This window comes from Pyxicephalus adspersus, chromosome 9 (assembly GCF_032062135.1).
Source record: "Pyxicephalus adspersus chromosome 9, UCB_Pads_2.0, whole genome shotgun sequence".
NCBI classification, from domain to species: Eukaryota; Metazoa; Chordata; class Amphibia; order Anura; family Pyxicephalidae; genus Pyxicephalus; species Pyxicephalus adspersus.
In genome coordinates this window covers 32,025,472-32,037,871 of record NC_092866.1, presented here as the reverse complement: position 1 = coordinate 32,037,871, position 12,400 = coordinate 32,025,472, and the positions used below count along the sequence as shown (strand labels likewise).

The following is a 12,400-nucleotide window of genomic DNA, read 5'->3' as shown; positions in this document are numbered from 1 at the left end:
GATCTTTACTCTTGTGTTTGACACTGTTGATCACCCCTTCTAATACAAATTATGCGCTCCATTGGTATCAGTGACACTGCTCTCTCTTGGTTTACTTACTACCTGTCTGACTGGTCCTTTCAATTTTCTTTCAATGGTATTTCCGCCTCTCCCACTCTCCTCCCTGTTGGTGTTTCCAAGGGTCAGTCCTTGGGCCAGTTCTCTTTTCTCTGTACACCTCCTCACTTGGTAGTCTCATATCCTCCTTTGGTTTACTGTACCATCTATATTCTAATGACACTCAAATCTATCTGACCACCCCTGACTTCTCCTCCAGTCCTGGACAAGGTTTCATGCTGCCTGTTGGTCATCTCATCACAGATTTCTGAAACTTAAACTGAATAAAAATTAACTCATCTCCCCCCCTCAAAATCCAAATCTCCGCCTGACATTCCTAACGGTTAACAACACTGTCATTTGTACCTTCCCTCAGGCACGTTGTCTTGGTGTCACCCTCGATTCTGCCCTCTCATTTACCCCCCATATTCAGAACATTTCCAGGTCCTGTCACTTTCACCTATGCAACATCTCCAAAATCTGCCCTTATCAGTCCCCAGAGACCACCAAACTCCTTGTACACGCTCTTATCATCTCTCGTCTGGACCACTGTAACATCCTCCTCTCTGGTATTCCACTAACCCCAATCTCTCCTCTACAATCTATTATGAATGCTGCAGCCAGACTGATCCATCCTTCCCACCACTCCTTCTCTGCTGTATCTCTTTGTAGTTCTCTTCATTGGCTCCTATTTCACCTGAGAATCAAATTCAAGCTTTTGTGCTTTGCGTTCATAGTTCTTGTCCAACCTACCCTTCTGGCCTGGTGGAAAAATACTCCCTCAGCCACTCTCTTTGCTCCTCCAATATACTACTAATAACTTCCTCACTCATAACCTCCTCACATGCACGACTGCAAGACTTTTCTTAGAGCTGACCCGACTCTCTGTAATGATCTTCCTCATACTATTCGGCTTGCTCCTACTTTCTGCTCATTTTAAAAGAACTCAAACCCCATTTTTTTCAAACCTGCTTCCCCTTCTTATGTCTCCTAAATCCCTCACTACTTCCCCTCACTCCATATCTCCCCTCCTATTATTTGAGACTTCCCCCACCTCCAAGATTGTAAGCTCTTTTGTGCAGGGTCCTCTCCTCCTCCTGTGTCACTGTCTGTATCTGTCATTTGCAACCCCTATTTAATGTACAGCGCTGCGTAATATGTTGGCGCTATATGAATTCTTTTTAATATTATTAATAATAATTATTAAAATAATAATAGTGTTAACCATTTGAAAAGAAACAAACAAGAGTCTGTCCCTAGGATTGCAAAGGGACCATAATCTTGGTTAACTCCGGAGGAGCTTCAAAGAACTTTTGCAAAGAACAGATTTTGCTGAAATCGTCTGATTTAAAATTGACTGATGTGCAGTCTTCTTGAATCTACATTTAGGAGGCTGCATATAGGACAACTTTTATCCATATTTCATAACTTCCACAGTAGTAAAGCTAAATAACGCTTCCAAACCTAATATTCCTTTTCTTTGGCTCAGGTCAACTCTATTGTGACACACTCAGGAAAATGTTCAGATTCCATGATTCAAATCATGCTGTGAGTGTTTGTGAAAGCTCTACAATCTAATAAAGGGTGTTTCCTCTCCAAGTTAGCGGCTCTCCTATAGTCCAAAAGATGGTAAAATGTTAACCACATGTTTTAAAAGTGTTTATTGAATGAGAACATTTTGTATAGAACAGAAGAAAGGGAAGACTTATACGAGTAGTTAAGGTTTGCATGATAATGTTGTGTTACATTCCAGGTTTTATAAAGACTAGAAAAATTATGTGTTAGGATAATATATACAGGAACATAATGTAAATAGAAGTAGATATTATATTAAGGAAATGTGAAAATAAGTTCTCAAACACAAGAAGGAAAATTTATGTGTGCCCCAAAAAACACCAGTAGTTTAGGAAAATTGAAAAAAAAAATTGTTTTTGAAATACTGGTGTTTCTTGGGGCAAACATATATTTTCCTTATTGTGTTTAAAAAATAAAGTTATTACAGTAGTGGAACCTCTACTATGGACATATTTTAAGATGCTTAAAATCCAACAATGCCAAAGTGTCTAAATGCCCCATTTTGATTTGTTGGTAAAATATGCAAAGAAGGCATCAGGCAGTTCAGATGTATACATCAGAGGGCACACCGGTGGGCAGTCAGTATTTACAGGACAGAAGTGACAAGCACATAGAAGCAGTGATTATTTGCAGGAGAGGTGTGTGGAGATTTGACTTGGCTAAGCATGTACAGAGGGTATGGTAGTGAAAAATATGTTTGAGACCAGTGCTGCTTGCTGTGGACTGTATGTTTTGTAGAAAAATGTGGAAGGATGTGATGATTAAAATAGAACCAGCAAAACTGTTTTTCACAAATGGTATTTTTTGATCTGTCCATGTTCAGCAACAAACTGTTAAAATATAAGGGTATGGCCATACAGGTGAATGGCAGGACATTAGAATTGTTCCCCTTAATGCATTTAAGCACCTTCTTAGAAAACTGACTAATTATCAAGTAACAGCATGCGCGCTAAACTCTCCACTCAGGGAGTTTACAGAAGAGGAATAAATGGCAAAATCAGGGCGTTTACACAAGAGAAATAAACGGCGAAATCAATGTCCTGGAAACAACTAAAGTTGAAGCAAGTTGTTCCTGGGCAGTGGAGGTTGTGGTGGGGGAAGAGTGCATAAAATTGCAATCCCAGTACCTCCACTAAGATGGTTCATGGACTGTGAAGGTGGTGGGTAGGCACGAGAATGAGTATGATGGTGGAAGTTCAAGAAGAAACAAGAACATTTTTACGAAAAATTTGAAAGCATAACTAATGAAAAAAAAAATCATTAAAGGTGGGGATTTTTGGCACAAGACTCATGCCAAGTGCCTTGCCATAAAACAGCTTTTTTCCCCTAGTCATTTTCAGTTTTCTGTTGCCTGAAACAGATCAGGACGATGCAAGTTATGTCCACATGCACAGGAGCTACATTAACTCTGTCAATCCAATTGGAATCCAGAGATCCAGTTGTGAAGATGGAGGGGACAGGGCTTGTATTATACATTGCTGAATAAGGACATTCTTTTAAAGTGGATGTGCCATATGCAGGTATGCGTAACTCATTATGACAAGTCCTCCGAGTCCACAGCAGTGTTATGATATCTTTGACCAGTAAAGATGTTGCTGAGGACATGGGAGGTGAAGCTGAAAACACCACTATACCAGAGTTCGTGGAGAGGAGACAGATGTTTGGCATGGCACACTGAATAAATTTAAGGGTTTTTTCCAGTAGAAAACTGGGTTCTACAAGGATAATACACTGAAAACAGAAGGGTAATTGCGCATGTGTTAGGGACTGGCTGGTTAACACATGCTGGTGAGTGGCCACTGAGGGGTAAGTGTACTTGTTCTGGTTATTAACAGTTGCAGGATTAGTGCAAATAAAGAGGATAGTTGTTTAGAGGTTAAAAAACATACACGAAGTACTGAGTGCTGATGGATTTAGTCACATGACCTTGGAACTCTGTACTTTTACATGTCTGAGAACAAACCAAAGGTTAATGTTCCTGGGCAAGGGACTGGGGACTTGGAATTGGGGATTACTGCTTATATAACGGGTCAGGATACGTGGTTAATGCACAAACATTTAATGTTTATCACTGAAGGGTAAATGCACATGCTCTAAAGACAAATCACATACTTCAGATAGGTCACTGAGGGGTTTAGATTTTTAATATTCAGATTGCATGTTTTAGAATGATTGATTCATAATTAATTAAATGGAGACCAAAATCTTGAAGGACATCTTAGTGCTGATGTAGATATTTAAGAGACACACACAGGAGGAAGGTGGGGGAAGAACCAGAATAAGACTTATTTATGAATGTTAAATAAAACTCTGACTTGGGCATTATCATAAGAGAAAAGTGAAACTGTGCTGAACTGTAACTATGCTTCAGTATTAGGGAGTGATAGTCATGAGTAGGATCAGTTAAATGCATGTCCAAACTTCTAAATATCTGATCCTGCATTTCAAGTATGAATAACATTTTTGAGGTTACTAGTTTTATTTTTTGAACTGTATTAAAAAAAGTAATCAGTTTATTAGGGTCTTTCAGTTATTTTAAGTGAAAATAATCTGCTGCGTGACCGTAGAGCAGAGGTCCGCAAACTTTTTTGGCCACTAGGCCATTTATGGGGTGGGCAGGAGCACACTAGGCCGAACTCTTGAGTCACACCCTAATGGCTTTGCCCTCTGAGCTGAAATTCCTCCCCTTGGAATGCATTGCAGAGGAGATTGATTTCCTTTCCTTCCGTTCCCTCTTTACGCCAACTGTGGTAAATAGTGAAGGGAGCCACAGCAAGAGGAGGCTCAAGAGCTCTTCCGGCTCTGGTAGATTGTTCCAGCCTAATCCCAGCCGGAAACCCCAGCTCAGTTGCTGGCCGGCATTAGGCTGGATCGGCCAGGGGGTGTTTGGCCCGAACAAACTACCTACCTACCCGTTCCTGGCCTAAAGGCCGTTGTTTGCCGACCTCTGCCCTAGAGCATTTGACAAAGTGAACATGTATGGATAGCACATTGGGTGCTGGATGATCTGTTGTACATTGCGGCACCACCTACACTGAATGCTAGACATATTTTACAAGCACTAAACGACAACCTACTAACCCAGAAAAAAATATGGCTGATGGTTGCTAATGAGTTGCATAGTGCTGGATTATGTACAGTGTCGAATTGGTCAAAATGTAGCAGAAAGCACACACTGACGGTTTCAAACTCAACTTCCTGTTCAGGCCAAAAGCTTTTATACCATTAGTGTTCCTCCAAATTGTGCTTCCAAAAAAAAACAAAAAAAAAACGTAGGCATATGTTATCTAGTTATTACTGATATTTGTTTTGCCAGATGTTCTCTGATTCATATTTACATAGGTCATTTGCTCAGATGTTTTAGATTTTACTCCAGTTTTTGCCAGTAAATTCCAGAAACAATGGTATACCTTATAATCAGTTGAACTCTATCATATATTATAATGCTTTAACATATGCTTAGTGACATAAAAGATAAATGATAGTTATATGGGTAAATATGAAATGTGAAATAATTCTTTAGAATTCTTTTTACCCTTTACAGTATTTACTTTGCTGCTTTGCTTACTTGCTCAAGCTGATTTCATATATTATGTTAACATCTGTTTCCAATATACTATAGTGTATATGTGTGTGTGTATATATATATATATATATATATATATATATATATATATATATATATATATATATATATATTATACTTGGGTCATTTAAAGTGGAACTAAACCTGAAAAAACAAAAAATACGAGTAAGCAGCTCAGCTATTACAGAAGGGTTGGCTATACAGTTGGGTCCATAAATATTTGGACAGAGACAACTTTTTTCTAATTTTGGTTATGTACATTACCACAAATCATTTCAAATTAAACAACTCAGATAAAGTTGAACTGCTGACTTTTAGCATTAATTCAATGGGTTGAACAAAAAGATTGCAAAAAAATGTGAGGGGGCTCAGGGGGTTGAAAGTAATTGAACAAATTAAAAAGCTGAAAATAAAATGTTCATTTCTAATATTTGGTTGAAAACCCTTTGCTGGCAATGACAGCTTGTAGTCTTGAACTCATTGACATCACCAGATGCTGGGTTTCCTCCTTTTGAATGCTTTGCCAGGCCTTTACTGAAAGTTGGCACTTTGAAAAACCTTGTCTGCAAGCTCCAGTAGCAAGTCCAAACTGAACACAAATTAATGGATTGCAACTTTACTCACAACAAAAGATAGTTGTAGGCATAAAAAGTTCTCTTGGCTAAATTTAGATAGTATAGTTCTGTTTTACTTGGATATCTAAAAGAATCTTTAACCTGTTTGAAACTGGATTAAGAATGACTAAAATGGAAGCTATAACAGCCTTCTATTTACCCCCCCACCCCACAACATATTTGAACAGGCAAACATTACCTACAGATAAAGGTGATACACCCAAATCAAAATCTGAAAAAAATGCTGTCTTTTTATTTACATATAAAGTGGTGTAATGGAATGGAAAATAAAGCTGGTGGTGGTCCTTTTAGAAAAAAACATTTCTTGGCTGTTGCATAGCTGTCCACTTTTTCATACAAATTTCCTTTCATTTTTCTGTTTGTGGGTTTCCATGGATGAACTATCGGTTTTAAATACCCCTATGGTATTTTAATAGGATTTACATGCAGACAGTCCATAGTTTTCCATTAATTTTTTCAAGCCTTTCATTGGTGGACTTGCTAGTTTGCTTTTAATTACCGTATTTTTCGGAATATAAGACGCACCCAATTTTAAAGGAGGAAAATCTAGAAAAAAAGATTCTGAAAGATTATTCCCCTTCTGATCCCTCATGTGCCATTCAAATTCCCTTTCTGATCACTCTGTGCCATTCAAATTCCCCTTCTGATCACTCTGCCATTCAAATTCCCCTTCTGATCACTCTGTGCCGTTCTTACCTTTTTTTCCACTGTACGGCAGTTAGGGCAGGGATCAGCAGGGGGCGCTGTGCCGGCTTCTTTCGCTCTGCACTGCAGCCAGGAGGAGACACACGCTGCAGCCAGCGAGGAGAGGAGACACACGCAGGATCCGGGTGAGTATCTTATTTCATAACACATTTGTCGTATAAGACGCACCAACTTCCCCCCCCCCAGTTTTGGGGAAGAAAAAGTGCATCTTTTATGGCAAAAAATACGGTAATTTACAGTTCAGCTTTTTGCCAGCTGGTTCCACATTCTCATCAAGCGTATTTTTATATGATGCAGAATTCATAGTTGAGTTGATGACTGCAGGCAAATCTGCTTGAAATTTTTCGGCAGTCATTCTTAACAGCTAAGTTGTGCGCTAAAAATGCTGTCTTTGGTTTCTGCTGAACAATTGTAGTGTTACTGTTTTCAAACAACTCTTTCTTTGATTCATTACAGATTTTTCATTTATTTAGGTGAGAAGTTTATTAAATTTGTGGAGGTGTTGTCTTTTTGAGGTATTTCACCTGATAGATAATAAACTAAATTTTTAAAATTTTAATTAGGATGGTTCACACAGAATTGTAGTGTAGCAGGTTTTTTTTTTATCTTTGTTTCGACTGTTTGATCCATATTTGTTGACAACAAAGGCAGTCAACATATATTTTGCTGTCTGCAGTATGTGCGTGTAGATACCTAATTTTAAAGTTTGAAGTTTACAAGAATCATTGGAGTCCTTAGGGTTAAAGGCTACATACCATCCTTTTATATTCATCTCCTGGAAATTGCATGCACTCAAGAGTATTTCTTAGCCATTTTATCACTGTCTCGTGCCATCCAGCATGTGATCTGTTCCTCATATGGGATGCATTTACAAGAACACATTCACAGCAGCTGTGTCTGCTGCCATAAACCACAACATTGCTGTACGACAGGATAGGATCTTATTCTTACTTGGCTGCAGCTTTGTAAATGAGCCACAGTGAAACACCCCTCCTTGTCAGACCCTCGTCACCCCCTTCCCACTGTCACTCAGAGATCACTCAGATATGCAAATAAAGTAGTGGATTGTTGGATCTGTACTAGGTTGTACATATGATATCATCTGTTTCTCTGTGTGATAATGTCATGTAAATTATTTAAACACATATCTTGTGGTTTTTATTGGATTTGTAAAGTCAGTTTTGTGTATGTTCTGTCGGTGAAACATTTTCCATTTTCATAGTAAGTTTGTTCTTGTAACTTTCATAATATGCATCACTTTTTTTGTTCTTGTAACTAACTTTTGTTTTTATTTTTCGAGAAGGACACTGCTAGAAGCAAATACTCAAGTGGAACTAAGGGCCTCAAGAGATTTTAAGATTAAAAGTTATAAGATTTTGAAATTTCTGCCCACCTGCAAGCATAAAACTAATTACTAAATTCCCAAAAAAAATGTAAAGGCCACCATTGCTAACCTCACTTCTACAATCTTAGTCTCCTGTTTTTATTTTTGTTTGTTTTGTTTTGATTTGTTTTGATACTGATTAATTAAAGAAGTGAAGTCAGAAAATTTAGTCTTTATAACTCTTTTGGAATATAGGGTTACTTGGCTAATTTTTTTTTATCTTGTTAAGCAGTTATAGTTGAACTTGCCTTGTGATGGGTACTTGCTCTTGCAGTCTTTCTGCTCCTGTGCGGCCAGTCTCCCAAAACCTCTCCTCTTAGGCACTTTATTTTGTGGTCACAGGCCTCAGACATAATGTAGTGCAGGACTCATAGGGCCCACCCACAACCTGGAACATGGGAGCAAAGAGGAGAGGAATGGTATAATTACCACCCTGTGAAAAAAATGAGGGCACATTACTGTAGTTATCAACTTTGTGGATGACTTTTTTCCCACAGTGCTTACTCATATGTAAATACATATATATGCATAACCCAGGTACACATGCACTTGAACGTCAACTTTATTGAAGAAACATCAGCCCTAACCACACATATCTTAAAGATTTTACCACTGTGAATTTTTTTTTTTTGCCTTGTTTGTTGAAGTTATTGGGGACAAATGTTTCCTGGCTACAGATAATCTTTCTCCTAAAAATGCCATTTACCTGGTTATGACTGGTTTTAATGACGCTTGAATAACTGATCCCAAACTAGAAAGCATCAATTTATCTCTGACCTGCATTCTATTTCCAGACTGGTAAGTCAGAAAATATTGGTTATTTTATGGAGCAAAGAGTTAGCACTGGCAACTTGTGCATTACTCCTAGTGGTTTAGATGTACGATGTCTTCTAGGTATGACTTTCTAACCACTACAGTTTAAGTTTGTTTAATTTGTCTTTAATATATGATGCAGTCTTTAATATATGATGCATTGATCACACTTCTGTCACTTAGAATTAGTTACCTTTTGCAGAAAGCTCACAACTTCTGTTTATTTTCCATTAGACTAACTGTGATCCAAAAGTTTCTATGCCCTATGTGCCCCCCACACTCTCTCATTTATGTGCAAATGAAGAAACAAACTTAGTTTATCCCCAGGGCACAGTACAGTTTAGCTGTAATACGGTGCTGCGTTGATAAGAGCAGTGTGTCTAATTCAGTAAAATGGTTTTCTTTTTTACTCCCCCCATCTCTATTTACCTAAAATACAAGTGCTATGTGGTTGGCATCAGTAAATAAAAACACCTTATAGAGCCCTGTAAAGTGCATGGGAGAGGGAAAAAGATTCACCACTGTTATGATTTGTTCACTTGTGTGTGTAAATATTTTAGGTTGAGCTAGTGAGCTCTGTTAAACAAGCTCTGTTTTTTCAACTAGAGGGAAAGAAACAGACATGGCAGTGGGCTGAAATTTAGTTGGAAATATTATTGTATCATGTGCCAACATATTACGCAGCACTAGACATTAAATAGGGGGTTCAAAGGACAGACAGGTACAAACATGACACAAGAGGAGAAGACCCTGCTCAAAAGAGCTTACGTTGGAAGAATTATGAGTGTAAATGTGCAGCCAGATTCTCACCCAGTTGTTGCATGCAATGCATAAACCAAGCTGTCTGTAGCTGCTTTACTGTTGCTTTACATTGTAGCTTTCTAGTGATGGACATAGGACAGGTAAGAAAGAAAAAAGAAAAAACATTGTGGGCTGACTGTTTTTTTTCCCTACGAATATTTCCCAAACTTGGTTCTTGCTTACTTATATCTGTATGTAAAGCATGTCCCTTTATTTTTAAATCTGTAAAAGCACTTAGTAACATCAGTATAAATTATTTATCATTTGCTACCCCTGAACTTGACAGATATTTCCCCTGAAGTAGGCTTATTAATAATAATAATAAATTGGCCTCCAACTGCCAAGTTTCTCCTGCTTTGAATTAATGCTAATGTTTATTTTGCATTCATTTTAATTCTGCTTAGTTCAGATAGTTTCCTCAATAGTGAGTCTTTATTTTATTTATGATTAAAAGTATGCTCGTTCACTTTATTTGTTTATTTGCAGTTGATAATGTGCAAGTGTGGGGTTTGGGGAGTTTGTTAGGTATTAATAATTTTGATATATCAGACAAACTTCTATAAGGCTGGGTCTACATGAACGATTTTAAAAAAGCATATAAACGTTCCTACCACGTTTATATGCATTTATATGCACTTTTACAAGCGTTTTAAAGTTTAACTTTAAAACACCAAAAAACTTTTATAAACGCCTATGACACGGTTTACCGCGAATTGCCGCAATTTTACATAAGCGTTTATAAAAGTTTTACTTTTAACCCTTTCAGGGAATGCGTACGGGGGTACATAAAACCCCTTACTCATTCCCTGAAAGGGTTAAAATGTGTAAAGAAATTGGACGAGGCTTTAATGTTAAATTATTTTATTAAATGTGGGTGTTTGTGTAATTAAACTTTTTTTTTTTTTTTACAGGTTATCTCAATGACAGGATGATTTCCAGGGTTGCAATGAGCACAGCCCTGGAAATCCTCCTGACAATGAGGGATCACAGGGCACTAGGGGTTAAATGAGGACAAGCCTCTCCATTCACCCCTAGTGCTCTGTGATTGGCTGAGGTTTTACATTTCTCAGCCATTCAGCACTAGACATGAATGGGGAGACTTGTTTAAGATAACGCTCAAAAACGTGCCTGAAGGAAACGTCCTGGTGTAGATTAGCCCATTGGAATGCATCTGGACTTCAAACATGGGCTTTAAAACCCTCAGGTTAAACGCTGGGGAAACAGTCCATGTAGACTAAGCCTAATGGAACCTTATCACTAGTTTTATTTTAAATTTGGATAAACATAGTGCTGGCTTTTAAACCACAGAATATAGACTCCTGAAGGTTATTACCCTCAGGGAGAATTAAACACAACATCCAAATAGTGCAAGACTTGAACATCCTTCAAAGTAAAATAGTGAGCTTCTCAGCAGTGCTTGTGTCTTCTCTCATACAGTGTGGAGACAGCAGGGGAAGAGATGTAGAAATGTAGCCCTTATGGCATAACATCACTTGACACAACAAAGGGTAGTCATGACACATTTGTTAATTCATTATCTGATTAAACTCTGGTATGTAAGTATAAAAAATACATCATTTCAGATATATCATTTGCCATATACACATAATTCACATAAAATAAAACTTGGGCTTAAGTAATTGAAGCCATAAACCAGTTTTCCTGGGTGCACATGTTTGGGAATACTGTGAAATAGATGCATTGCTTGTATTTATTAGAACAAATATTCACACGGCAGAAAGATCACCTAAAAAAAACCTAACCAGACTTGTCAGCTAAACATTGGATGATGAATTTAAATGGCATGCAGTGTTCTCCCCAGAAATTTTTTTCAGCCGGGTGGGGGGAAATTGTAGCTGGGTGGTAAACAAAAGTGGGCGGGGCTAGACGCAGCAAATTTAGAGCTCCTAGTTATTTATGCCATAGGTTTCCAGTAACCTCTATTCATTGTATTAGTGTTCTACCTTCCCTCTATACTTTGTTCCAACTTTTCAATGCCTGGCTTGTTACAATGTACAATTTTTCCATTTTTTTTTGTATTATGCCCCAACAGTCCAGTGTTGTGTATTTTAATCCAACTCCCCAGAGTTCCATGATTTAATGGTGTAATCCCTTATTGTAGTGTAATAATGTCATCAATGTGGCTTAACAAATTAGGCTTAGTTCACCTATTTTTATATATATTTAATATATTTTATCAGTAAAAAAATGCCCCTCCTGAGTGACTACTTGGAAACTGCTAGGCACCTGGGATTGGTAACAGGAGGTAAGTGCTGGGCTTTTCAGGCCTAGCAGTTTTTCAAGCAGTATTGGTTGCTGGCGAGAGGTAAGTGAGGGGTAAATGCAGCAAATGCAACCTTACTGCCAATTTGAATTCAGCCTACCTTCAGATGTCACCTCCTAGCACTATACCTAGGTAACACAAAGAGAAAGAGCATCATGCATGTGATAGCAGATAGGGGCAGGACAGTCAGTGCCCTCATCTCATCACTTCTAAAAACAAAAACTTCCTGTGAAATTTATCAACCCGCAGTATGATAGCTGTGTGTGTAAAGTCTGCCTGTCAGATTCTGCAGCCTTAAGCTGCATACACACGTGCAATTTCTGTCGTTGGAAAGTATCTTTCACGATCCTTTCCAACGACAAAGGACTACACGATGCATGAACGAGTGCTGTACATACAGCACCGTTCTGCTCTATGGAGAGGGGAGGGGGAGATCGACCGAGCGGCACCCTGCTGCGCGCTCTCCCCCTTCCCTTTCATTAGGATCGGTCGTCGTTCATCGTCCGTGGATCCGCCAGGAC

The 12,400-nt window shown here is 38.3% G+C and overlaps 1 protein-coding gene across 3 annotated transcripts in view; it reads left to right on the top strand.

Moving 5' to 3' along the window:
* Positions 1-12,400, top strand: part of LOC140337570 (low-density lipoprotein receptor-related protein 5-like) — a 162,788-nt gene that overhangs the window by 93,379 nt on the left and 57,009 nt on the right. The gene's annotated exons all lie outside the window — the stretch shown is intronic.